The sequence below is a fragment of the Bombus pascuorum genome, chromosome 1 (assembly GCF_905332965.1).
Source record: "Bombus pascuorum chromosome 1, iyBomPasc1.1, whole genome shotgun sequence".
Lineage (NCBI taxonomy): Eukaryota > Metazoa > Arthropoda > Insecta > Hymenoptera > Apidae > Bombus > Bombus pascuorum.
Window position 1 is genome coordinate 20,447,882 of NC_083488.1, and position 26,932 is coordinate 20,474,813.

Here is a 26,932-nt window from a genome sequence, read left to right on the forward strand (position 1 = left end):
ATTTATTTGCAACTGTGTTACAAATCTAAAACTAATCGATATAGCTCGAATAAAACGGTCGTACGAGGATTATTAATCGGTTGAAATTACGTACGATTAAATTATTATAGGAGCACTTATTTCACTGTAGCGTATATACTAAAAGTATCGTAAACAGATGTTATGCTTAAGTAAACTAAAAATTGTAAAGTATATCAAAAGTAAGTTGGATGATGCAAATTGCATAATATTATTTCCACCATTTATCTGTAATTTATTCGAGTCACTCCATTTCTTACTGCAATTTTTCAGCCGATTAAATTGTAAGTTAAAGCAGAAAATATGCTCCACGATTCTCTTTCCGCATAGCAGATTTATAAAATTATAAAATTTACAATTAATCTAATCCACACACTTTTTATGTACAAATTCATAGACAAAACTAATCCACATATATTTCTGTTTTATATTACAAACGGAACGAATTTGTACATACAAAGCTTTGAAACTTCAATTATTATACTTTTAATTGTACGATCGCTAACAAATATTATTCGAACAGACTTCTCAAATCTCTTGTCATAATGATTCGCATATTATACGAACTCTCCATTATAACGCTTTAATCTCTAACGCGGGAATATAGGTCAAAGAAGGAAAATTTTTTAACCAACTCGTATAATACCACTCGCTCTTAAAAACGAACCAAACAATGCAATTTCGAAATCTCGCGTCTTTACTTTGACTGAATCAATTCAACCAGCTGTCCATGCAAAAATTCCCGCATATGTACACAGAGTCTATCTTCTCTCTTGTTATTACATGAAACTGTTGTTCGAGGGCATATAGATTGTTTCATAATATATAAGCGTAAAATATAAAATCTGCGAATGTGTACACATATAACATTTGCTGTGTTAGTTGATATTATTCCTGGTTTATAATCACATGCAGGTATATGTCCATCACGTTCAGAAAGCTAAAATATTGGACCAGCACAGTCTACGAATTTAAAAATCGTATATCCTTATGCAAGCTTTTAAATATATTATTCATTAAAAATTTACTATTTGTAGATCTACTACCTTTTACTATATTTACTACTTTTCTTTTACTATATTTGCTTACATTACTCATATTTATTTAAAGGTTCTTTTTAATCTATTTAATACTACAGATCTATTATATTTACTACTTGTCAGGGATTTTTCGTTTTCATAATAATATTTTAATATTAAATAATAATGTTATGTTGCGCGAGATGATCCGTGCGACGTCTCTCACGGTCTGGTCGCCAAGGTCTACACCTCGTTACACTGACCCGCAAAAAACCCAAGGAACCACCATAAACTGAATCTTTTAGCTTAATCTCTATTCATATAAGTATTTTCGGTTCATGGATGGTCCTTAAAATAGTCCTTAGGTTTATTGCACGCTCTTATTAATTACGGAGGAAGCGGATGTTTGCCTAGCGAAATAGCAGATTTTTCTCACGAACAAGGATACCCATGAGCCATGAGAAGTGTAAACAACGAATCCGCGTTCTTAGTTCAAAAAGGCACACCCACACCGAGCTTTTCTCCTTAATAGTACGAGACGGGTCAATTACTGTTCTACAAATCTTCGGGTAGTCAAGTCAATTACTGATCTTCAAATCTTCGGGCAGTCAAGTCAAATATTGTTCTTCAACATATCAAATCGAGTCAAATACTGTTCTATTCTTTTAACATTCGAGTAGTCAACTACTGTACTTTCCATGACGATGAAGTCAATCAACTCCTGATCCAATAACAGGATATCGTCATCACTACAGTCTACGCGACAACAAGTGTTGTAAGTTATTGTAAATATATATATTATAGAACTGTAGACTACAGTTTTATTATATAACAAACACCCCTATTATCCCACAAGAAATAAGGGGATCGACCTGTTCGTGGTGTCGATTATTATAATCGTAACTCCCATTGACGCGCTTCAACGCGATCGCGTCTCCCCGCGACTGGACGAAAAAACAAATAATATTGTACTTTTCTACGGATTCATTTCGACAGTTTATTGATTCGTATAAAGATTTTTATTAATCCATAGAAATTTCATGCATAGGATGATTACGTAAATAGTTGCTATATTATTTGTTTGCTATATTCATGTTGAACATAATTATTTGGAACGACGCATTAAAAATTTTTAGTATAGCTTCAGTATCATAACGCGAGTTGTTGTAAGAAATTTCATTTCGACAATAAATCTCACCGCATCTAAATGTGCTCTTTACATGTCGAAAAACTTTGTCAGAATTTCCAACGGTTTCATTCGCTTTTATAGACTGCCTTCGTAACTTTATTGGCCACTCAGAGTCATAATTCAGTTAATAAAAGGCCTTTATAAGAAACAAAGTGATTATAAAGTTGTGATGTTCTGACAGGTTTCTAAGCCTTTTAATATAAAAAATAGTACGTTACTTGTTTATAATAATATCTTTTCTGCAATAAAGAATCAGTCACACTGAAACGAAACAGAAAAATTGTCGATAATTTAATTTATCTATATAATCTTGTACTATTATTACTTTTGATAAACGATCGGAGACTTCTCGTAGATAACACTGTAAGTGCTAAACATCAACTTTTTTACGAGCGAGAAAATACTTCACTGACTTAACATTATCTTCGCAAGTTGAAATGTTTTGATTATTATAAAATATCAAGTGTACGATGATCCAAACGAAAAACTTTTTATTTTTTTGCACTAATATAGTTGGAATTCATCAGAAAAAGAATCGTAATTATAGAAAAGCTTATATGTGCCACATCTTAGTCGCAGAGAAAACGTCAATCCTTTAAGTATCTAAATAACTTGTATAAAACACAAAAAAATACATTTATTTAATAAAATAAATATAATTAATCATATATATCAAATACTCAAGATGTTCTTTCTATCTTTCTTACGAAAGTGCATTTTATTATTTTCCCAGTAAGAACTGTAAGATTGGTCATATTTAGTGACCACATGTTTGAACATATTTATCGCATAATTGCACTTACGTTGTTTTACACGGAGACAATGTTAGACGTACCGGTGGTATCATCTTTCAACTATTAGTAATTATTATATTAAGTAGTATTATATTAGTAATTATTATATTATTATATTAAGCTATTAGTAATTATTTACAAATGGAAGTTGCTATTAAATTCTGCTACGATATTCCTATTAGTATGTAAGACATTACACGACAAGATTTTTAAATTTTTGCACTTATGGTATCGTTTACAAAAAATCTTCGATTAGTGTCTATAACTACTAACGAACAATCATATATAACGTTGGCTGTTGTTATTATAGTTGTTATGGCTATTAACTAGAAGCAACTAAATGGTTCTGTATAAACTCACATTACTAATTACTGGCGCACTGAGAAGAAATTATTTCGACACGTTTCTTCAGAAAACATTCTTTTACGAATAACGACATTTATTATTTTAACATTTTATGTATTACACGTATTAACACATTTTGTTATATCATATTTATTAATACTAAATAATCAAAGAGTCTCATGACGCATAAAAACTGGGTATAATAAAAAGTTTTCATAGTTTTTCGGAAGATACTAGTAATTATTATAAAAATATTAAAAGATAGAATGCTATCATTCTAAAGACAAAAACGAATGGACATACTTTGAAAAAATTCTTTGTCATAAAATGGTCGCCTTTCTACACGTAGTTTTTCTAGTGCAAATTTATCTCGCTCAAGCAATATCAAGATACATACTAAGTATTTACCGAAGCACCCTATGTATTTACGGTATCGAGGCTTTCACGCGATTAGATTTATCGTCGTTGTTAAAGTGATATCACGACCCATATTGGCACCGAACTGTCAGTATTTATTTGTCACGTTTTCACGCACGTTGTTACCGCCATCGTCGCTCTGAATTCATTTTTTCCAGTCTTTCTCACGATATTATCCTTCGATAGCGTTCTATGATGCTCATTCTACCAAGAAATGCATTTATATAAATTGCGAAATATTTATAAATTAAATAAGAAATTCATCCTAAGTATCACTATTTATTTATTAATTTAAAGTCAGTTCCATCTTTAAAATATAAGAGCAAAAAAGAAACTAACGAGTAATAGACAGCAATAATATAAATAAAGACAGTAAAATGTAAAAATAGTAAAGATAGAGAAACGCGAAGCAAACAATGACGAGATATATAACGTGGACAGAAAGAGAGAATTTTATGACTCACTGGGAATGAATACAATTCAACTTTAATGTTACAAATTACATCATTACAATTAGTAGCTATCGACGTTCGTTAATATTACCATTCGACTCATACTTATAAACTTTCACCTGAATCTACATAATCCGTGGTACGATTTGTTACGAATAATTACAACCAGATATATAAAGTACACATCTACAAACACAGTGGTCGTGAAAAGTTTCAAATCGTCCATAAAAAAACACGAAGAAACAAATGAAAGTTCATGAAGAAGTCGTTTATGGATCATGATCGTATGTAAAATGTTTATCTTCGAGAAATTCTCTCAAAAGATTAATGCGTACATTAAAGGGCAGGAAAGTAACAGGTGCATTAAGCTTTCACTTCGTACTTTATATCAACAACTGTATCAGCTAAAAACACCAGAAGTAGTTTCTTTTGAATTAAACACGAAGTTTTACCGAGTGGCTAATAAAAATCTCCTTTACTTCGATTTATGTATAGCACGAAAATGATACTACGTCCAGTCTAATTTCGTATCAAATTTCTTGGAATCCGGAATCCTCACACCACTTCTAAACTAAATTACCAGTCCAACAAATAGTCCTGTGACCACACAAAAGTCTAATTTAGCCGAAAGACATCAAATTCTTTCAATAAAGTTTCGATTCTTCGATATAAAAGAAAATCGTAGAATCGTGTCAGTTTCGCCAATGAATGGCTTATAATTGACGGTAGATGCGACGTGAAAATATGTAAAGCTTATAATTGAAACGAAAAAACGAAAAGAAAGCGAACAGAACTATTGTATACGTAAACTACGATCTCATCACAATTTCTAATTATGTTACAACGGAATCAAGAGCCTCGATTACGATGCAAACGAAACATCGACTTCGTTAAACCTCGCAATCTCGAGTGATATTATTACAAACCGTTTGTTACAAAATAACACCACGGTTGCAGGAAACTGCGCGGCTGCCGTTTCCATTCGAAATGGCCGGCTTTAACGTCGAGAGCTTGCTAATATCGAGCAAAACATCACAGATGGGTCAACGAGAAATTACATCGCACCCCCGTGAACACAGGGGCCGCGATATTCGGTCGGCACACGATTCCCGAGGAAACGAAATCTGCCATCGTCGACAAGGTCTCTCGCCATGAAAACGTCCCGGGTAAATAATGATACTGACACTCTTCTCACTTTTCAAGGGTGCCAGGACTTTATCGCGACCTCTCCAGTGGCTTTTGTGTTTTCGCGATAGTCGCTACACGATTTCGTAACCGTGAGACCGTTTTTCCGGACGAGAATAAAGCGTTTGAAAGCGAAGGATCTTCGAAAAAGAGCCTCGCGGTATCCGAGATTTCTCTTCTTATTTTATATTATTTTCTATGTTTTCTCCTCTGGATTTTTTCTGTTTCACATTTTTCTAACGTATTTTCAAACTTTTTCAGCGATGAGTTGGTCATTAGGTTTCGTTTTACTGATTGGGACAACGAATAGAAGGGAGTGTGATACCTTGATCGGAAGCTCGTCCCTAAAGAATTACAACTATGATGGTCCGAGACTCACAGTTCACGAGATTGTATCGAGAAAAATATATTAATATTACTAATACATTGCATCTTGCCTAGATATACATACGTGACTGCATGCGCAACACGGTCGAGGCGATAGTCGCTTCGCTCGTAACAGGCCACCTAAACGACACGGTCGGAAAGTAAAGGATAACCCAAACCTATATAATCCTATACCTACGTGCAAACTATAAATTATAATAGTTCATCGACCGGCGAGCGAAGCGACTATCGCGTCGGCAGCATCTCTGTACGCAGTCGCATACATGTATGCACAGGTAGAACGTAATGTACATAGTACTAATAGAATTTTGTTAATATCTCGAAAACCACAAGTACGCTGCACTTTGGACCACCATATACAACGAAATCTGCATCCTAAGGTATAAGCTTCCAGTGAAGGTATCACGTGTCCTTTTACTCGTTTTGTCTCAATAATCAAAGCCGTATTCAGTCATTGCAACAATTGATAGCAGAATATATTTTGCAGCGTGTTTTCCTTCGAAGAATAGTCTTACGGTGTTCGAGATTTCTTTCTGCAGCGATTTTTTATATTCCATATCTTTTCACGTTACTATTTAGCAATTTTGTAAGCTGTTTTGGGATTTTCTTGGAAAATAAGTTGGTCATTGTAACAATTGATATCTTTATTTTAAGCACGTTTTCCTTCGAAGAACAACCTCGGCATCCGAGATTTCCTTTCGCATTTCTAATTTTCCATATTTTTTGCAGAGTTTTTTTTAGCATATTTTACTTCTAACAATAGGGTGAGCGTCGAAGTGTTGGAGATTTGCTTCGATAGCCATGTTTTATTTATTTTTCTTTAATTGTTTAAAATATAGAAAAGATATTTCAACGAGAGAGGCAAACTTTTATGACGAAAGTTTCTAATCAGCCTGGGAATAACTTGCATCTTCGTTTCGTTCCCGCGAAATCAGATTGCCGATACATTGTGTATGTTTCACGTATTGACAATCATCGAGTTTACTGAAAAGATCGGCTGAACAAACGATTCAAAACCCTGTGGATGAACAATATAATTATCGATTCGACGATGAAAACTGGTTGATTGAACTGAACGATTGAAAATGTGATTCGACGTTATATGGTATAATAGGAATTAATATGAATCGATATTAGTACTAACAATTTTATAATTAATACTAATAATGATGTAATACTATGATAATTCTTAAAGTACTTAATTTATTTCCCACAGATGATTTTTTAATTGAATATTATCGATATCCAATTAAATTTCTAATTAAATATTATCGATATTTGATTGAATTTTTAATTGAATATCTTTATTTTTTTTTCTTTTTTGAGTATAACTTTAGTAATTTTCCGTAGAAATTACGGTCAGTGGTATGTTTGAAATTCAATTTCAAACATCTTACTTTACAAACTTCAAAAATTTTAAAGTACGTAATATTTCCTTTTCTTATTATCGTATATCGATGCAATATTTTTAATTTTATTCGAATAAACATTCTTCGAGAAATATAATTTCTAAGAATTCGTGATCTTATTTTAGTGACTTTTTTCTTGCAAGAAAGTTTCTTTAAGAAATTTCTCCAAGGAAAGATTTCACGAGTGATGTTTTTATACGGAAAATGCGTCGCAATATATTTTATTCGGTTGATCTTTTCATATATTTCATTCAGATAAGAAGATAATTTCTTTCAAAATTTGTTTTTTAAATTATCTTTAAACTATTCCAAGTAATTTAAAGCAATTTCTTTATTAATAAAGATAACCATACATGTATGGCAGAAATGTATAAAATCTTCCTTCGTGCAAATTAAATTGCTAAATATATATGGCACTGAATTACGAAAAATATAAAATACAATTATAAGCGCGAATATTATGTTAATTTAATTTTTCGACGTAAAAAGATAGATTGTTTCTCCTAAAAAGAAGCACGTTAACTTCTAATTTCGCAGCGAAAGCTACAATTTTCGCATGTAAAAACGACTGCTATAAATGTTCATTAACGCAATTATCACGTTATTTCGCTTCGTCAGAATAATATACCAACTCTCTCATTCATCTAGCAAAGATCATCTCTATTAAGTCTCATTTAGATATCGTTTTACCTACAAGCTTCTTTTCACCGTAACGAAATGACTTACCTCCTCGTGCTCCTTGTCACATTTTCTCTTCAAGCGTTACCGGAGCGCGTGTACATAATAAAAGTACGATTCGTTGAATAACTAACGTTCCATAGCATGTGAAACCAATTTACGAGCATCAAGTGTAAGTTTATACGATGTCGTACGGAAAGATCTTTAAACGAATTTCTTAAAAAAAGGTCCATCCCAAGAAATAATTTCTCCTCTGGCGCAATATCTTTCCCATCTTTCACTAAACTCGGATGTGAAAAGCTAAGGAACGTATTTCTTCAAAAAATGAATTATAGATTTGTATTTTCCAAATATCACACGTATTTATTACGTTATATTATTTAAAACAAATTATAACGTTACTAAAATCACGTATCAAGCATTGTTTTTAGAAAGTTTACGTTAACGAGAAATTTTCTATTTCTTTTTACGAATATCATATGCTTGTACGTATAATCAGCTCCTCTTTTGTTTCTCTAATTTATCTTTCGAATGGAATTCAATGAAAAAGCCAATGAATGAGTACATCTTTCTTAACGAGTTTTGTTGTTGCAATATCGTTTTGATAAAATCCAATTATTTTATTTCGCATGAGTAAATAATTAGCAATATTACAAATTTTTTCTAATTCAACTTGAGCAAGGTTGGCAAACCAGTAACTTTGTTGAGCGTGTTGACCATAACGATGAAGTAAAAGATAAAGTAGAAGTATAGCTTATCTCAACTTTCGAAATGTTCCTAAGCTTAGCGAATTAAGACACGCTTCAAACTTTTTTTGCACTTGCTGTTATGAAAATATACTTTTCGACCTTTTAAAGTATTCTTAATGAAAGTGGCAAACAACTTCACCGAAGGAGAGGATAAAGCATAATCTTTGCTACCGCGGATAAAGATGCCTAATTTTTAGATAAACTGACGATTTTGAAGAACTTTTTACTACACTTTCGTGATTTTATTCTTAAGAAAGTGAAGTTTTTTATCGTAATTTTTAGATTTGAATTCCTAAATTCTTAAAGTGGCAAAAATAATTTGCAATTATAATTTCTGCAATTCGAGAATAATATTAAACGATTAATTGTTATTCTGACGTATCAAAAATTAGCATAATACTAAGATAAATATTTGTTCTATATTTACTTTTATCTATACATATTTCTTCAAAAAGATGTATTTTGAATTTCAATTTATACGCCGTCCATATAATTAATATTTCACCTTCAGTTTATAAAATCATATTTCAAAATAAATAACTGCCTAACTTACTTTCAATAAAAACAAGCTTATTTTTATTTCTTATCATTTAAATTCTTAATAAAGCACAATGTAACATTTACTTTTATCATCCAATTATTTTATCTCGTGTCAGTAAATAATTATCATTATTACACGTCTCAGTTTCATTTGTCTCCGACTTGCACCCTCATCTTTTTTCTCGGTAAAGAATCGCAGATATTAAATACACGAAGAAAGAACAAATTCATTGCAAAAAAGAAAAAAACAAAAATTAATTCTCAAACTAAATTTCAACAGAAACTAGTGTTACATTGCCGAATCAAAAATTATACCCACGAGCAAAGTACAAAGAGAGTGTTAAAAATTCTCACCGAAGATCAAACGATTCTGATTGCACGTCGTTCGATTTGTAAAATTTGTTGTCAAAATAAAGTAAGAGACGAATCGTCAAGATACAAAAAATACTTCGAATAATTACGATAACAAATTAAAAATACGCAAGCAGCAACGAATATCATAAAAAATTGAGTAAAACTTTCGATTATTAAAAACCACACTTCTCTTCCCTTTTTTTTATTTTTAAATAAAATTGTTGATTCTTTTCAACTGAAATTTGATATATAAACGTCGATCTTGACTTTGATTCGTGTCACTGGTTACTTTGAAACGAAACTGAAGCTAAGTTTATTAAACTGCATGTTAAAAGAACGATATTTTTCACAAACTCACCTATTATTACGCTCGATGAAAAAACGCTGGAATCCCCATAATGAACTCGTATCGAAGATAAGCGTCTCGTTCGTCACATGGTCATCGAAACAGTATGTACGACCGATGGTCACGAACGGATCCAGATGCCCCAAATTGATCGCATCGCGGAGAATCCGTGGTTCGATTTGATCGGCGAGTCAACACAACAAGATCACGGTCAAATATGAAAACATCATCGACGATGGTGAACACGAACTTTGCAAAGAGACGAGAAGCACGTGGCGAAGCCACGACGCGTACTGGCTGCCTCGTACAGGACAGCTGACGAGGGGTGGCAACTCGGCGTTCGCCACCCTGCGCTTTCCCTCTTACTCTCTCGCTGATGCTCCGCATCGCTATGTATGTGTAGCTCTCGTTTCCCGATCCCCCACCAGTTTCCCAAAATTGATCAGATCGATGATTTATCTATGGTCTCTGTTTTTCTCTTCTTCCTCTTCTTTCGAGATTTTCCATCTTGATAAAGCGCGAGACCTGAAATTTTGTAAATGGAAGCGTTATCGTTAGCAGATGTAGGACGTAACAGAGTTCCGTTTTCGATACATAGTTTTCAATGTTGTTTTCTGTACGTGATCGGACTAAATACTAAAAGGTAATTTGATGTTAGGCGATAAATCAAAAAGGGAAAAATACGTGTTCGTGCGTTTATATTCGTTTAAGATTTTTCCTTTAACGATTTTTCCTAAACGATTGTTTAAATACATCATTATTTTGACCAGACATTAGGTTATTTCGAACGAACGAAAATGCGAAAAATTTTATGCGATCTGTTTCGCGATTATATTACAATTTTCGATACACCTCGGGCATATACGATAAGTATATCGTATCTAAGTAGATACTACAACTCTAAAGGAATCTCCTCGTCTCCCTCATCGAAGAAATACTTTTCAAAGTTTAAAAGTTAAATATCGAACGAAATTTGAGGAATGGTACGCACGTGCTAAGTTTGAAGCTAGCGTGCAGATATCATTCCTTGTATTTTCTCCTATATTCGATTGCTTGAAATCATATTGAAGAAGAAGTTTTCTAGTATAATTCACGTACATCGTATATTTTAATCGATCGATAATATGAACAGAAAATATTCGTAAAATAAATCCTGCGTTCTTAACAGGATAGAATTACATTATCCAATACAACGTATACTTTATCCATATTTTATCCAAAGAAAAGAAATAAAAAAGAAATATAGTGTTGATTAATAATATACAGTAGAACCTCGTTTATCCGAACAATTCTGGGGACAAGGCAGTTCGGATGACCTAATAGTTCGGATAATAGGGGCTCCCTTAAGAGTTTGTATTTCTGAGGTTGGGTCTGAATTTGTTTGTACACACGAGGTGCGGATAAAGTGAGGTTCTACTGTAATACAATAATATAGTACAATAGAAAAATAGGTTAAATTTTATAATAATTAATTACGGTTTGTACAGGCATCATGGCATTTGCACGTGAAGTAGTTGAAGTCAACAGAGCTCGAATTCATTGCAACAGAGAAAGAGAGAGAGAGAGAGAGAGAGATTTCCTGGTGAGAGATCCATTGTTGACAGTGCATTAGCAGTCTCCTGCGGTTCTACGGTACTCCATTCAGCGGTGGAGTTTTCTCGATATTCACTCGACAATGGGATTATCGATACCAAACCCGTGAACGGAAGTTATTAAAATCCGACAAACCTCGCCGGAAGGAAGATCGTAGCACGAAATATAAAAAAACATTTCCAAGATCGAGTGCTACCGCTATGCGCATTAAGCAAAATTTCCAATCGATTCTTCGATAATGTCTCAAGTGGACGACGTTTTTCGAGAATGAAGCACGTTTCGCTATTGATTGAAACGCGTCGTTAGTATGTATAGCGTATTACGAAAACTTTACAGATCTTACTTTTAATTTATAATTTTGCGTATTTTGGTGCTAGTATTTAGCAAAGGGCTGGAACTTGAAAAGATAGAGAAAAAGCTTTGTTAAATCGGATCGAATCATTTTATTATCGAATAAGACGGAAAAGACAAAATTTCGATCATTTCTCGTCGTAATGGTTATAATGTTCTTTCTGTTTGAAAATGTCAAACATGACTAAATATTGTAACGATAATAATACTGATTTATTTGTGCCTTAAACTCATAGCCTATTGCAAGGAAGATGTTGCGTTCTTATTCCTAGTTTCTTACGCTGTATTATATTTTTACATTGAATTCTTAATTCCTGTATTATATCGTGATTTTATTTATTGTTATACTAACTTAATCCTTTCTTAATAATTGCAACTAAGAATAAAATTCTGCAAAAATGTCAGCCAGGAAATCAATTAATTCACTTTGTAAATTACTAAGTATCTCTTAGGATATAGTATATGCTTCGTAAGCATCCCACAAAAATACATACCACGCGATAATTTTATAATTATCGTTCGTATAAAAGACCTAGATACGATTACGACAAAAAAATAATTTTTATAAGTATATCATAGCTTCGCCGATAATATTATTGCCACTAGTAACACAACAAAGTATAAAGGAACGCGGGCACTCGCATCGATTTAAAGCCTCGTTATCGTCTTATTAATGGAGGAGCTAGGGAACCATATTTCTCGAATCGAGGTTGCTAGTGATTACTACTATTTACGTAGCCTTTTCTCCATCGAAGTACCAGTGAGATCTCAAGGAATTGGTAATTTAATCCGGAAATCGATCTCGCGTCTTTCCTCCACCCTGCCTGATTGCAGCCGCGATCGTTTCTGAAGAAATACAGGCAACGATCTCAATTTTTTCCCTCGGTATTTTCATCGTTACGACGGCAACTTAATGGCAGATTTCACCACAAAATCGCGAGGCGTAATTTTCCAGACTTTGCCGAGTTCTCAGACGTTTCTCCGAAAGAATCACTTCCAGTGTTACGATTTTACTTTCCCGACGAAATATTTTTCCGTTCGTCATATCAGCAGCGTTTAATAACTTTTTATTTATTCATTTACGATAGTTGTTATCTCATCTTTTATTTTATTTTATTTTATATTCACAATCCGAAAATGGACTTTTACAATATTTTCTGAAACTCACGCATACTTATACGTTCCTTACACTTAGTTTCAGCTCATTTGATATACAAAATTCATAAAACTAATCCTATTCTTCTATGTATGTATATGTATATTATAACTTAAACTCTCTTAACATATATATCTCTGTAGAAATTATAATTAATATGATAATATATATGATATATATATAATAATTATTATTATATGATTATATATATATCATATATATAATCATATTATAATAATTATATTATTATAGTATTATAATATATAGATTATATATATGATACGAACACGTTTGCATTTGATTTATATAGATAGTTAGTTTATACAACATAGAAAGAGAAATGAATATTATACGTGTCTTCTCTTCTGTGCAAATTATTGGAAATTAAATTTATGGCTGTTTTCGATTTTTGTGATAAAATCGACATTTGGTTTATAGGAACAAATGTTTGATATTGCATAATTTTCTAATGAAAACACGTTCTGCTCTTTAAACACGATTGTTTTCAATAGACAACTGATGCGCTTAATTATGTTGAAAAATTTGTACAAATGTTTTATTCATATATTTACATGCCTATATATTTATTTATTTATTTATTTATTTATTTATTATAAAGAATTGATAACAGATATTCCAAAAAAGATAACTTCTTTGAATTTTCTTGCAATACTTATTTGAGTATTTTGATATAAATAGTATCTTTTTTACTATCTCAAGGAGCATACGATGGAATTTAAATTTAAAATTTTACAATGTAAAAACTACATGTACAGAAAAAAATAAATTGTGTGTCATATCTATCCGTATCGGTGTACCATTTTAGGATTCAGATTGATCTTGACTGGGTACTAAATGGCAGAACTATCTTCCCCTTATCTATCAGAGGAATGCCTGTAGGATTCATTTACGATTTCGAAGGGATCGCTGAGGAACATCTGCGAGTTCTCGCGAAAAACCATTTCCTTGATAACACGTTTTATACATTTTTTTACTGTTCTTGTTGGTGCTGCTTGATGGATTATAGAGCCCCCCCCCCTTGTATCATCAGCGATATATTGACGATATAAAACCACGTAGGTACACATGTAAATATATGAGTATGTACAGTGCTCTAAGAACGTTCCATTCCTTCACGGCAAACGCGGGAAAATGTTCATACAGATTATAATATCTAAAAGAATCGAACAAACGTCCTTGGAGTATCCTTAGAGCATTCGAGTGTTCGATTTCCGATTCGACAAGCAATCGTCAAACTTCGAACGAATGCTGGTTTACACCTTCGTTAGCTTTCATCAAATGCTGGTAAAGGGAAAGAAAAGCGAGCAACGTTCGCATATTGTTAGTCTAAGCGCATCGTATTAGTACGAAATTTAAAGAGATTAAAGCAAACTTTTCTAATAGATATACATTAACGTGTCACGCATAATTATATTACCTCAAGAATAATGTCAAGATTAGCGATTTAAAAACCTTCTCTCAATTCCTATAGGTGGAATATTTTTATTTACGTATTTTATTACGTATCCTTTTTATGTATGCATACTACTTATGCGTATTACGTATGCACGAATTTGGAAAAAAATTTGTAATTATGAAGAAGCTTCATGAAATATCTATTCTCAAAAATGTATGGACTCTTTGAGTGTCCGATAGCGTTAGGCCTCTTTCACACGCCGATACATATATCGCGATACGTGTATGATATTATGGAAGCTATTATGAAGGCGATGTATAATCGGTATCCATCATACACGTGTTGCACATGTGTATCGCCGTGTGAAAGAAGGCTTATTGTATATCTGCTACTTCTTCACGTAATATAAAAATAAAAGTTCTTACATAGAATCTATAAGATTGAAGTCAATCAAAAGATTACGACAAATGATACATAGAAAAGATATCGCGAAGGACAATCCAACGGAAAGAGACTAAGATAAACGATACACTGCAAGGAACGATCAAACATTAAGGACGATTATACAAAAACAGATTACGACAGAAGATACACCACAAGAAACAATTCAACGAAAAGGTGCTCCGATAAACGATACATCGCAAGAAAGAATGAAACATTAAGGGCAATTAAACAAAAAAAAATTACGATAAATGATACACGCAAAGGATATCGAGAAGGACAATTGAACTAAAAAAGACTAAGGTGAACGACACACCACAAGGAACAATGAAACGTTAAGAACGATTAAACAAAAAAAAGATCAAGATCAATGATACACAGCGGAGAACAATTAAAACACATTAGGAATTGATGCAGGTTTCACCTGCATGACCTTCGTTATCAAGAGAAAGATTAGAAGGGAAGAGGAAATAACCGAAAGGACTTCCAACTTCAATGAATCCTTTGAGTTGGATGCTCGTCGAGCGTGTATTAAATCGGATAAAGTCGCGAGATGTGATCATAAAGGTAAAAGGTATTTCGTAGGCAGCACCCTTACGTATGGGACCTGTACAGGTTCTCTTTTTCACCACGTTTTCGGATCATCCACGTGTTCTTTCCAGGTATCGGAAGATCGAGCCGGCCCGTGAAAGCACGATAAAAGATGGATGATGGGAAAGAAGGATGCCGGGGAAACAGCGAGTTAAACGGAGAAACTCCGCATGAAGGGTGCTCCAAGATGGCATCGTCAGCGATATTCAGGAATCTTCTTTGTCCCACCTTCGCTCCTTTGTGTTCGTCTTGCTTTCTCTTCCAGCCTGCCTACACTTTGACTTCGACCTCCGTCGCAGATACCCTCTTTTCGTCTTATACCCTCGATAACCTATATTCGGCGTTGCAACTGCGGAACCTCAAGGAAAGAATTTCCCTCTTAACCTGTATACACGCTAACGCCAAGCCCGTTGATTTTCATCGACGGTGGAATGAACCCGGAAATTCCCAAGGAATCATAAAAGGATACCCTACCCTTTTTATACCGCGCCACCGACGAGAACGACTCTCTTTAAGACAATCGAACCGTTTCGACGATGAAATTTACCAAGTCTTTGTTGGGTGAAAGAGGCGGGGAGCAGGGTTTGGGGGAGGATGGAAGCTATTTGAAGGACGTGGATAGGGAAGAGAGCGGAGGAGATAGATTGGTTTTGATAGGTTCGACTGGTATTATGTGGCGAACGTGTGCTTATATAGATCAGTCAGATAGTTATTGAAATTAATAATTGCGTAATTATTCATTTTAATTGAATATCCACGGTATGATGAGTTGATGCATTGTTGTTTTGAGTTACAGTAGAGTAATAGCAGTGTTTGAACGAACCGGGCGACGATTTTATGTCAGTTCGGTCAGAGTCGGTGATCGGTGCGTCAACTGTCGAGTATGCGGATTAAATTTTCAACTAAATTTGAATAATACAGCGGAGTGTAAAAGATAAATTCAAGAGATAAGTAGTAGAAAGAACGCCACGATTTTATAAGAAGGGATCATGATTGATAAGAACAATTAACTTGTTAGTGGATGTAATTAATGCGCGTATGTGTGTGTCTAGAATAAGCGAACGTTATCAACGTGGTAATGAAAATTTAGTACAGAGTTATTATACACAAGTGAGTAGTTCAAGCTTTCTTTTGTCTGCCACTGTATATACGTATTCGCATCCCAAACTCGAAACGTTATTTCCTCACGAACAAACAAATATTGACGCATGTAAAAGAAGAGAAGGAAAATTCTACTTTGACATTTCGAAATGATCTTTACGAACAGCTTCTTCATTTGTATTCCACGAAACGAGATAAAACATCGGTGTCTCGAATGAAATTAATCAGTACTCGATCCAGAAGCGGCGGAATGTTGAACAGAAGGTGGGATATACTCGAGATCGTGGAAAAGCATCGAAAGTACTCTGCGAAAGTTCTTAGGTAAAGAGGCTTCAGTCGAGCAAGCTCGCGTCCAGCTCACACTATCTCTCTTCATCTTTCTTTTTTCCTATTTCCTTCTCTTTTTATCTCTACAAGTCGGACCTACATCTACTTGTTACGGGCATTGCTGATTTTTTGCAAAAAGAACGCAAAGAAAAAAAAACAGAAGTTTTAGGCGCTTTTAAGATCTCATAACAGGAAGCCGGCTTGTTTCTTTTTTTTCTAAGAAAGTTAAATTATACACTGGCAATCTGAAACGGAAGTCAAGAACAATCTTCAAGGAGATTTCCTCTGGAAAAGGAGATCAAGCCTTTATAGGAGAAGAGCTAATGATCATACCATTTTTGTTTTTATATTTACAGTCTTTATGAGTCGTTCCAATTAACTCTTTTATTCTATCTTCACTAAAATGTTTATTAATTTTTGTATCGATTCTCTTAATTATCTTTGTCAGTTTCTAATATCACATATTTCTTTATTTTTTAACGCATGATACTTCGCTGAAAAAGGTGAAGCATTTAGATAGATTGTGTATCATAATAGTAGGCATAGATCGTTACTGTTACAATCGTAAATACTGTTGTTAATTGTTCATTTATCTGTTATTTGGTTATTGTTTATTACAAGTAGCTGGATTCGTTACGATACAGCACTGTGATACGAAAACCTTTCCTTTTTCTCTACAAATACTCCCATGATATAGCGATATAACAGATTTCCAACATATTTTTAATTCATAGATTTAACGTCTATGCGTTTCATCGCCATACTAACATATCTTAACTTACATAAATGTGACATCAAATATTTGAATTCGATACTTCCACTTGAACATCGTGCAAAAAAGATGAGCAAAGACACCGACCCGCGTTCTAAAATTCTTCTTCGAAAACGTTCAATTTTGCCTCAGAGTATTCTCCCGAGATCCAGTAAATCTCCGCTGTAGAAAGCTCCGTGTTCGAGATACGTGGAAAAAAGCGACATTTCTTGCGCTTTTTCGTCGTTCTTTTGTAATCCCATCGATCCGAGATTTCCAGCGAAATTACAGAAAATAATACACTGTCAAGATATTCAACTGCAGGTACATTCTTGAAGATTAAGAGAAGCAGAATTGGCCAACCGAACATCAAATTCTTCCCTCTTCTATTCTTTTTCCGTTGTATTGTTCGACAGAGAAAGTAGTTGGTCCGATCGATACGAAGCTTTAACGAGCTTCTCACAATCAAGGATAAACTTATACCTCGATTTACCGTAATCTGTCAAGAGGGACTCCACAATTTTCTCAACTCTTCTAGCCATAATTGGAATGACTGCTATCGAGATACAGTGATCGCAAAAAGTATTTGCACATCGATGTATCGTAACATTTACATAGATACTGATCGATCAGGACCAAGTATATTAAAAGTATATTAAGTATATTAAATTTTAAATCACTTAATGCTAATTTTATGTGACTATGAAAATTCGAATAAAAATTCTGTAAAAACGAAATATGGAATACGATGAAAAATATTTCATTGGATAATAAAGTTATATGCGAATATAAAAGTTATTTATATTTATCAGCTTCTAGCTCAAAGTTGAAACTCGATAGAACGTATTTAGATTTATCTCAAGCTATTTATGCACGTTAATTTCCAAATAAAAAAGATACATTTAAAATTTGATATTTTGATATTCAATTGCAACGCGTATACATATTGCGCTGTACATTGTTAATTTGTTCTGCATGCTGAACTGTTTATGTTGGAAGCACCCGATAGTTTTAGAAGTAAAGAACAATCGTAACGTAGTCTGTCATCGTTTAACGATTGTTGGAGCAATTAACATGTACAAACACAATCAACGAGCACGAAAACATGTGTACTCAAAGTATTTGGAGGCCCGATATTTGAACAGTAGCGTTGTATACTCTACAAACAAATTAATTTTATAGATACACGAAACTGTTGTTCACTTTTTATTTGAACGCTGCATACCTAATTTCAATGTCTTTTCGCGGAAATTGTGTTAATAGAAATTATATTTTTCGGGTTGTATGAAAAATTGAAAGGCGATAAGTGAGCAAAGAATCATTAAATAGAGAAGAAAAGAATTTGAAATAGGAAGTCAAAACTTGCCTCGCATAGAAGACAAGGAAAAGGTAGATACGAATATGCACGGAGCCGAGTTTCATTTGCAATATTCCATGTTTGCTTGGCCCACGATGCTCACCAAAATCTTCTACTTTCCTGAGAACCCTCAATTCGGGGTCGCCTCATCGTCTGACGAAATGAATTTGCGAACATTCGTCGCGCAAACACAGCGCAGCAAAAAATCATCTCGGTAAGATTTACTTTCCAAGCTTTCGAATAAAATACCGTAAAATGCCTTCAGCTTGGTAAATAAGTAATTAACGTAACGAAGATAAAAATGAACCAACGAGAGAGTCATTCCCAATAGAGATAACGAAGATTCAGGTAGAAATACAGCAAATTGGAGAATGTACGAATATTTTTCACCTGTCGTTTAATTACTTGAACTTTCTGTTATTCTCTTTGGTATATTCTTGAAACTGAAATTCGTATTATAAAGCGTCGTTTTTAATCAATATTCCGGTTCAAAGTTTCCCGTGAATAATATGATACACCGGCGCTTTGCGCGAAAAGTTTCCTATCGAATTGACTTCTCGACTTTCGAATATACCGAAATTACTTTCGCGAGTAAGTTCTGCCACGAGAAACACCTTGAGACCAAAATCGTACGTTTCGACTAACGGTATAATGGAATTTTGAACAGCACGGTCTGTCAATATCGAATACAGAAGCAACCTTGAAGAGATTAACGTTAAGGGAGAAAAAGAATTATTACAAGTTTATAAATAAAAAGGGTGTAACTGATCAACCCTGTTTTTTGTCGATTTTTCAAGTTTATTACATAAATACACGATCGGTGTCCGATTCTTAGAAAACATTGATTATCCTCCGCCATGAGTTCGTTTGATAAAAGGAGATAATACAAATGATAACGAATTGCAAGGTAGGTTTAAAAATAATGTTTACGATATATCATCACTTATTTTACTTTTCAATTTATAGAGTTGAACAACGTGGCTCCTGAATGACGCAACTTATATACTCAAATTCTTGTCCACGTTTTTTAAAACATCCTATACACTGTCTATCGACTCTCTCTACTTTGATCAAGATAAAAGAAAAATTAAAATAAATCATCCTATACATCTGATCTAATAATCGGTCATTTTTTTAACATTATAGAGAAATTTATACTTAATGTTCCATCCAAAAATGTACATCGTTGTGAACTACTGCAAATTGAACATCGTCGTACATTCTACGGTTATTTTAGCTCCTTCAATCGCATGATACTACATGCCTTTAGCATGCATAGCTTTTTTCTGCAACCATCTCGCTTAAACACACACCAACAGTTCCTTTTATCGCTTTAGATTTTGTCTGCCTCATTGTTTTTGTTCTTATGTTATTATGGTTAGTAATTCTTGGTATTTAAGTTATATTTAAGTACTTAGTTATTTTTTGTCAATTACTTACTAGCCAGAATTATCGTTCTAATTAGCTGTTAAGTTTCCAATAATTATAATTATTAATTCATTACTCACTTACTTGCGCACGTCTTCTTCTTCGTATTACTAATGGACTACTCACAATATAATATAATATTACGATACAATAAATAAAATAGAATAATATAAAAAGAAGATATAAAACGAAGAATAATATAATAATGAAATAAAATAAAATGTACCTAAATCTACACCTTCTACTCGACCATTTAATTTAATTTAAAAATAGCGTATATAATATCATCGTTTTTACTTTTTCATTTATGGAATTGATCGATATAACTTTTGAAGTATACATATCTCTCGAAGATAATTATTTCGTTCGTAGAAAAGTTCTATCACCGAATAATCTATTATCTTCAAAATTCTATTTTATTCCCATTGGCTTCTAAGTTTTTGAAATAAATTTAATCGCGCTTTCATACGAACAGGTATGTAAAAGATTTCAGATCGAAAAATATGTCTGTTGGTCCTCAAACTCCTCTCGATTTTTCGTTTATATTTCTCCCGCTTTTCGCTGTTTATCTCGCAGATGTTCATCGATCTGCTGGCACAGCCTCGATCGTAAGTCAAGAATGCAGTCTAGCGAAATGGAGATAAACCAGTGACGATTGATCGCGAACGCTTTCAAGGGTTCTCGATATCGTCCTTGACACCTGGTCCTTTGTCTTCTATTCTGCCTATACTTTCGCTTATAACCGAGCAACAGAACTTTCTTAAGATTCTTTTTTAAAAGCTGTCTTCGTTGTGCGCCAAATTTATCACGCCACTTGTAAATTCAGATTTCGATCTCGAATTATCGGCTTATATTTCACCTATTTTATATATACGTCAAAATAGTTCAACAAATATGAAAAGAGAACGAGACACACGACAAAATAATTTATTTCGTTAGCGAATGTTGTTGAGAATAAATACGCGACATAAGCGTTTTTATCTTAAAAAGATTTAATAAACTGACAGTCTTTATGACAATTCGATTAAATTATTGATAAAATGTAATTCTTAAATTTCTTAAAAAGATAATTGTACATTTTACGTGAGAGAAACTATTCCTCCGTTTTAATCCTCGTTCAAGCATCGAGACTTAATAAACGCGTAAAGTAATTTTCTCATTATTTCCTGCTCAATTGACGAGGTTCTGATGGTCTCTATCCGAAGATGTTCTTCCTGGAAGATCCGGAAATTGCGTACTACCTTAACGGAGACATGATGGAAAACGTCACTGCGGATGAAACAGAATCCTTTCAAGTTCTTGAAGTCGATTATCGTTCGAGAGTCTTGATCTTGGCAGAATTCCAGAAAACAATCTTATCACGCATAGAAAGATGTAAAATAATTTCTCACATATAATATATTCAATATTATCCCTTCTAAAAAATCCTCTCTTCGTATCGATTACATTATCATCCGAATAAAAATCTATTCCTAACAGTAGAATTTTACAATACGAACAAGAATATTAGCTACTTTTGAGGGTCTGAATAATTAATTTATTCCAAACACATTGTGAACTCCAGTATCGAGGAAATATCGAAACTATGGTTGTAAAAAAAATGTCGAGTACAAAAGTTTCGTCTTTTCTCTCATAAGAATCTGATTAACCGAATTCTTAATAGGAATCTACAGAAAATAATATATTCCTAATTAAAGAAAAGTTGAGCTTCAAATAATCTTGAAAACGTTCCACATCTAAATTAATTAAATATCTTCTATTTTATATATATATTATTCCACGAGTTGTTCGAGCACAACGTTTGTAATTTCGAGCAGAACTTGCAGCCTCTAACGCAGTTTCAAAGCACATGCAAATACTTACCAGAAGTACATAAAAATTAAACGTTATTCCTTATCGCTATACTTTTGCTTGTAAATGTTTCTGTAGTAGAAATTCCGAAGAGTTTGCGAAGCTGAACCTTGGTACGAAAAAGCAGGGACTGAAACGAGAAAAGTTTCTTGAAGAGATCTCAACGTAGTGTCCTCGCGCTGTCTACGTTGAGCGAAACCGCTAACGATTCCTTTAAGATTTCGGCTGTATCTATTTTTCAATACCACCTGCTCCCATCTCGAGAATGAATTGATACGAAGAGTAAATGGAAAAGGGACGACCAGGGGTTACGTTTAACAAAGGCTGAACGAAATTCAATTTCAGCTGGAAGTTGGAGCTTTCGAGGCTACTTTTTCAAACTCTTCCATACTGATCTTTTTCATCCTTTTGTAATTATTCGTTACATATTACATATTACATGTTTCTAATCTTTTCTTATTAAGAATGGTCGCGCTCCTTTGACTTGAGCGATCATAGCTAAAAGAAAAAAAGAAAATACTAATACTATGTAACATTTTTGGCTATCGAGACTGTTCACGACCTTTTCTTGCAAGTAACCTTCGATGCGAGCCTTACAACTACAACTCATGAGTTTACATATTTATTTTGTACCGAAACATCTGAACCAAATAATTAAGAAAAAAAAATATTTTCTTTTTCTTCTTTTATTTCCTCTCGTTGTCCTTTATTTCTTTCGGCTAATTTAGAGCGTCTGTGATGTGATTCTTTGATATCAAAGCGATCTTTCAATTCAATTTGTACTTAAGTCTTTGGGTTCAGACATTATTATCTAGCATATAGCAGCTACCCTTATCTTATATGGATGTTATCTGGTTGCACAAGATGCAAATTATTGGTGTTGTCTTACATAGGAGGTATTCGTGAGTGATCTTCATGTATCCGATTCTGAGCCTTGTCATAGTCGACTTTTCTTTTCTGTTTAAGTTGAGAATGAGCGTTTGTTGATAGAAGTCTTTCACCAAGTCGTGTTTTCGTTTCTTTCGTCGTGTTCCATTCCTCTTTCTCGATATTGTAGATCGATCCGAGGAAGTTTTCATAAGGGATTAGTTTTTCTATTCCTTTTTTTTTTTTTTTTTCTATTGTTTAATGGATCCGTTGTTGCTTCCTTCCTTATGGTGTCCGCTTTTTCTTTTCCAGGTATGCGTTGGTGGGACAAGACCCACGTAAAGTACTACATATCTATTATTGTTTATGAGGTCCGAGCAGGTTTCTCGAATGGTCTGTATGATTTCGCGTTTCCTTTTCTCGTTTATGGCTGTTATTGCGCCGACTAACGAAAGATATATTTATTTCCATTAAAAAATTAGAACTGCATTTTATGAAATCAATGTTCCTATTATCGTAGTAACAAATGTACAACGTAGTCCCTCTTATTTTTACAATTGACTCGTGTTTAATAAAATTAGAAAAGCGTAGAACAACAGGGACAGAAACTATTAGCGCCGCGAATGATCACCAAACTAAGGAGTTTCGTAATGCAGAAGGAGTACATGTCTCCATAACCTACATTTAATCCTATTTAACTGTGCACGAACCAGAGTGTCGATGTTCGCAAACACCGACAAAGCCGTATCGGAGCTTCCATTTCTTATGAAATTAATTTAGACGCGGCTTGAAACCATCTAAAGGTGCGTTTAGACCAAACGAGCAAAAACATAGTACGTTTAGCGTAAACAGTCATCGATTCTCGATTTCGATGACGAGCAAACGACGAATAAATACTCCTTTATACTTTAATTTTAATAAAGTAGAAGAACAACAGACATTGTTTCACTTTGAGGTAGATTATTATACGTGTTAATTTGTTTAATAAAGAGACGAGTGATAAAATTGTAAGAGTCAATGTATATTAAAATCACTGTAAGTACAAGTACAGAGATAGTATATGATAGTGTATAGTCGTCGCTCGCTCAATGCTACTATTCAACTCGCTATAATGACTCGCTATAATGACTGTCCTAGTGAGCACGTTCGTCTATTTGTATCGACTGGTGTTATTATAAAAAGTTCAAATGTAACTCCGGTTGACGATTACAAATAACAGCGATATTTTGTCCGGAGTTCATTTACCTTTGAACCTAGCAATCCAAAACAACGTTGGTATTCCAAGGCAGAATAATATGAGTCTCTCCAGATTCAAATCTTCCGTTGAATCATGTGCTGCTCAGCTTGATCTAAACACACCTTAATGGTGCAACCACGAGCGAGCTTTCGCTCAGGAAAGTAAACCTACAGTGACGGATAGAAGAACACGCTATGAATTCTTTACAAGGACTAGAAATTTTTCACAAGTATTCGTTACAGTCATCAATTTTGCGTTAGATCGCTTTTATTGAACTTAGGTCTAGTTAACAAAATTACATTGTTTTTTATACATCTTATAAGATAAGATTTCTTTTGTTCACCACTGTAATTGTGTAAAAGGGGCAACATTTTTTACAGTTTTGTTATCAAATTCTTCTGACAAAGAAGACCGAACTCTAAATTAATTGCATCGGCAGTTTATCGTAGCAGCGATAGTCTACTGTAAGACGGATCATTTAAATTAATTTCGATCTTCGTGTGAAAGTCGATTTCAAATTATTCTGATTCTTTAACGAGATGCCACGCTACATATATTCATGTACAATGTATTTTGTGAATTTATTTAGCCAAATGAGAAACAAACTAGAAACAAGATTTTTAGAACACGCGATCACGAAACGGAATCGTCGATAAAGCGATGAAAATCTAGCACGCATTAAAATCCACTTCACACGACTCTTATTTTCACTCAGACAGATGCCCGAGAAGTTTTCCATGCGTCGTTATCTTCGATCCTTGATCGCTAAATAAATAATGCATTCTACCTTTTGTACAACTCATTTACTACTTCTCTCGCGTATTACAGCTTCGCATTATATACCGGGTGTGTTCAGATTTCTTTTCTACTAAAATAATAACTTTTCATTTCCAAAAATCCGCCCAGTAATAATATGATTTAATTCAACGAAATATAATATTTAATAGATATTCTTAAATAATGAATACTTTATATCAATATAACACACATATGAGTTCTAACAGTAAACACACCGTTATTAAAAAAAGTTAACGAACGAAAGATGTAAGTATATAAAATCCGTAACCCGGATGTTACTACAAAAACAATAATCTCTTAGTTATAAGGATTATTTTAAATTTATAAGGTACCTACATTATAAATTATTCTCGCGTAAATAAAAATTCATGTATTTAATTATTTCACATGTAGATAAAATAATGATGACATGTAATGTGAATGAACAATATGTAAAATATGTAAATAAGATAGAATAAATACACGTACCAAAAATTCGTATAATCGAAATAAACGTACGTGTCATTCATTCGTTAAGAATCACAAAATCTCCGTTTAATTAATTGCACCCTCTATACCGTTCGTCTTCCAACTATAATCCCCTACATTCGACCAAGATAACACGTCTGATTCTCATGACAAAACGATTCTCAGGATGGCATATTTCATAGCTGTAGCACGTGTCGCTCAAAATCGACGCAGCTGTTGCATTTTGAAAATTTATCCCGGTCACCTCGTTCAAGGCAGTCACGTACGAATCTTCCGCCAAGATTAAAGCTTTCGATCCCTAATTCGAAGACACTCGTAAAGATACGAGACCCGAAATATTATATCAATATTCCCATGAAATTATATATAGGAACATTTCGAGTTTCAACATTCACGCAATTATCAAGATCTTTTATATTATCTGCGATCTTCTATCGCTTTTAACGTCTGTTAGTCCTTCGACGTTTAATCAAATTTACTTATTGGCGAGTAATGATGTTAATAGGTTGCTACGAAGATTGCATTTTATTAATGTTCTAATCCTTATTAACCAGTCATTCTATTTCGTTAACAAATTCATATACTTTCCATAATTAATTATTAAGGTAATTATGCCCACCACTGAATATCTTTTCCCGTTTCAAATATGTACATATTTTATTAGTGTTCGTGCACAATGTATCCTTTGCTTTATTCGATTCAGTGAATTTTGATTGGAAGAATTTAATATGAAACTAGCGTTCTAACATAATTAAAAAACTGGAGAGTAAAGCGAGTGCAACGGGATCAGGAAAAATACATGACGTTGAAAAAGCCACGATGACGACATTAAAAAGTACAAACTTGATATCGAATATTGTCTAAAGCAGGTAGATTTCCCTGGCAACAGTAAAAAATCTTAAATATATTAACGCAACGAAATGGTTTCATCGCGATAGAGACGATTTCATAGAAATGGAAACAGTGAACGCTGCTGGCAATGGAGAGGTGCCTTCTGACGCCTAAGCATCCGAGGCATTGGAAAAAGCATTTCGATAGTTCGAAATACAAAAAGAATATAAATCTATGCAGTTATTTATGGTGAAAGAATTATAATAAGACTTAGCAACCAAAAAGATATGGGATCCAGAAATATTTAAAGAAACTGCCAATTAATTTTAATTTATATTGAAAGAAGTGAAATTTTATATGAGCAAAGTGATATCATTCAATTATCCGAACAATTTTGTTTTTTCATATTATTTCGGATAGGCGAGATTTTACTGTTTATGTTATTTTTATATCGTCCCTTCATATAATGCCTCGTCGTTAACCTT

General features: G+C 33.5%; 1 protein-coding gene across 2 annotated transcripts in view; it reads right to left on the reverse strand.

Annotated features, from left to right (window-relative positions):
• Positions 1-26,932, reverse strand: part of LOC132907538 (gamma-aminobutyric acid receptor alpha-like) — a 90,306-nt gene that overhangs the window by 59,339 nt on the left and 4,035 nt on the right. The window contains exon 1 of one of the 2 annotated variants that reach the window (XM_060960742.1): positions 9,895-10,312. The exons of the other annotated variant lie outside the window; for it this stretch is intronic. The gene's annotated coding sequence lies outside the window, so the exon portion shown is untranslated. Of the gene's footprint in view, positions 1-9,894; positions 10,313-26,932 lie in introns of those variants that run through there. 2 annotated transcript variants of the gene reach the window in all.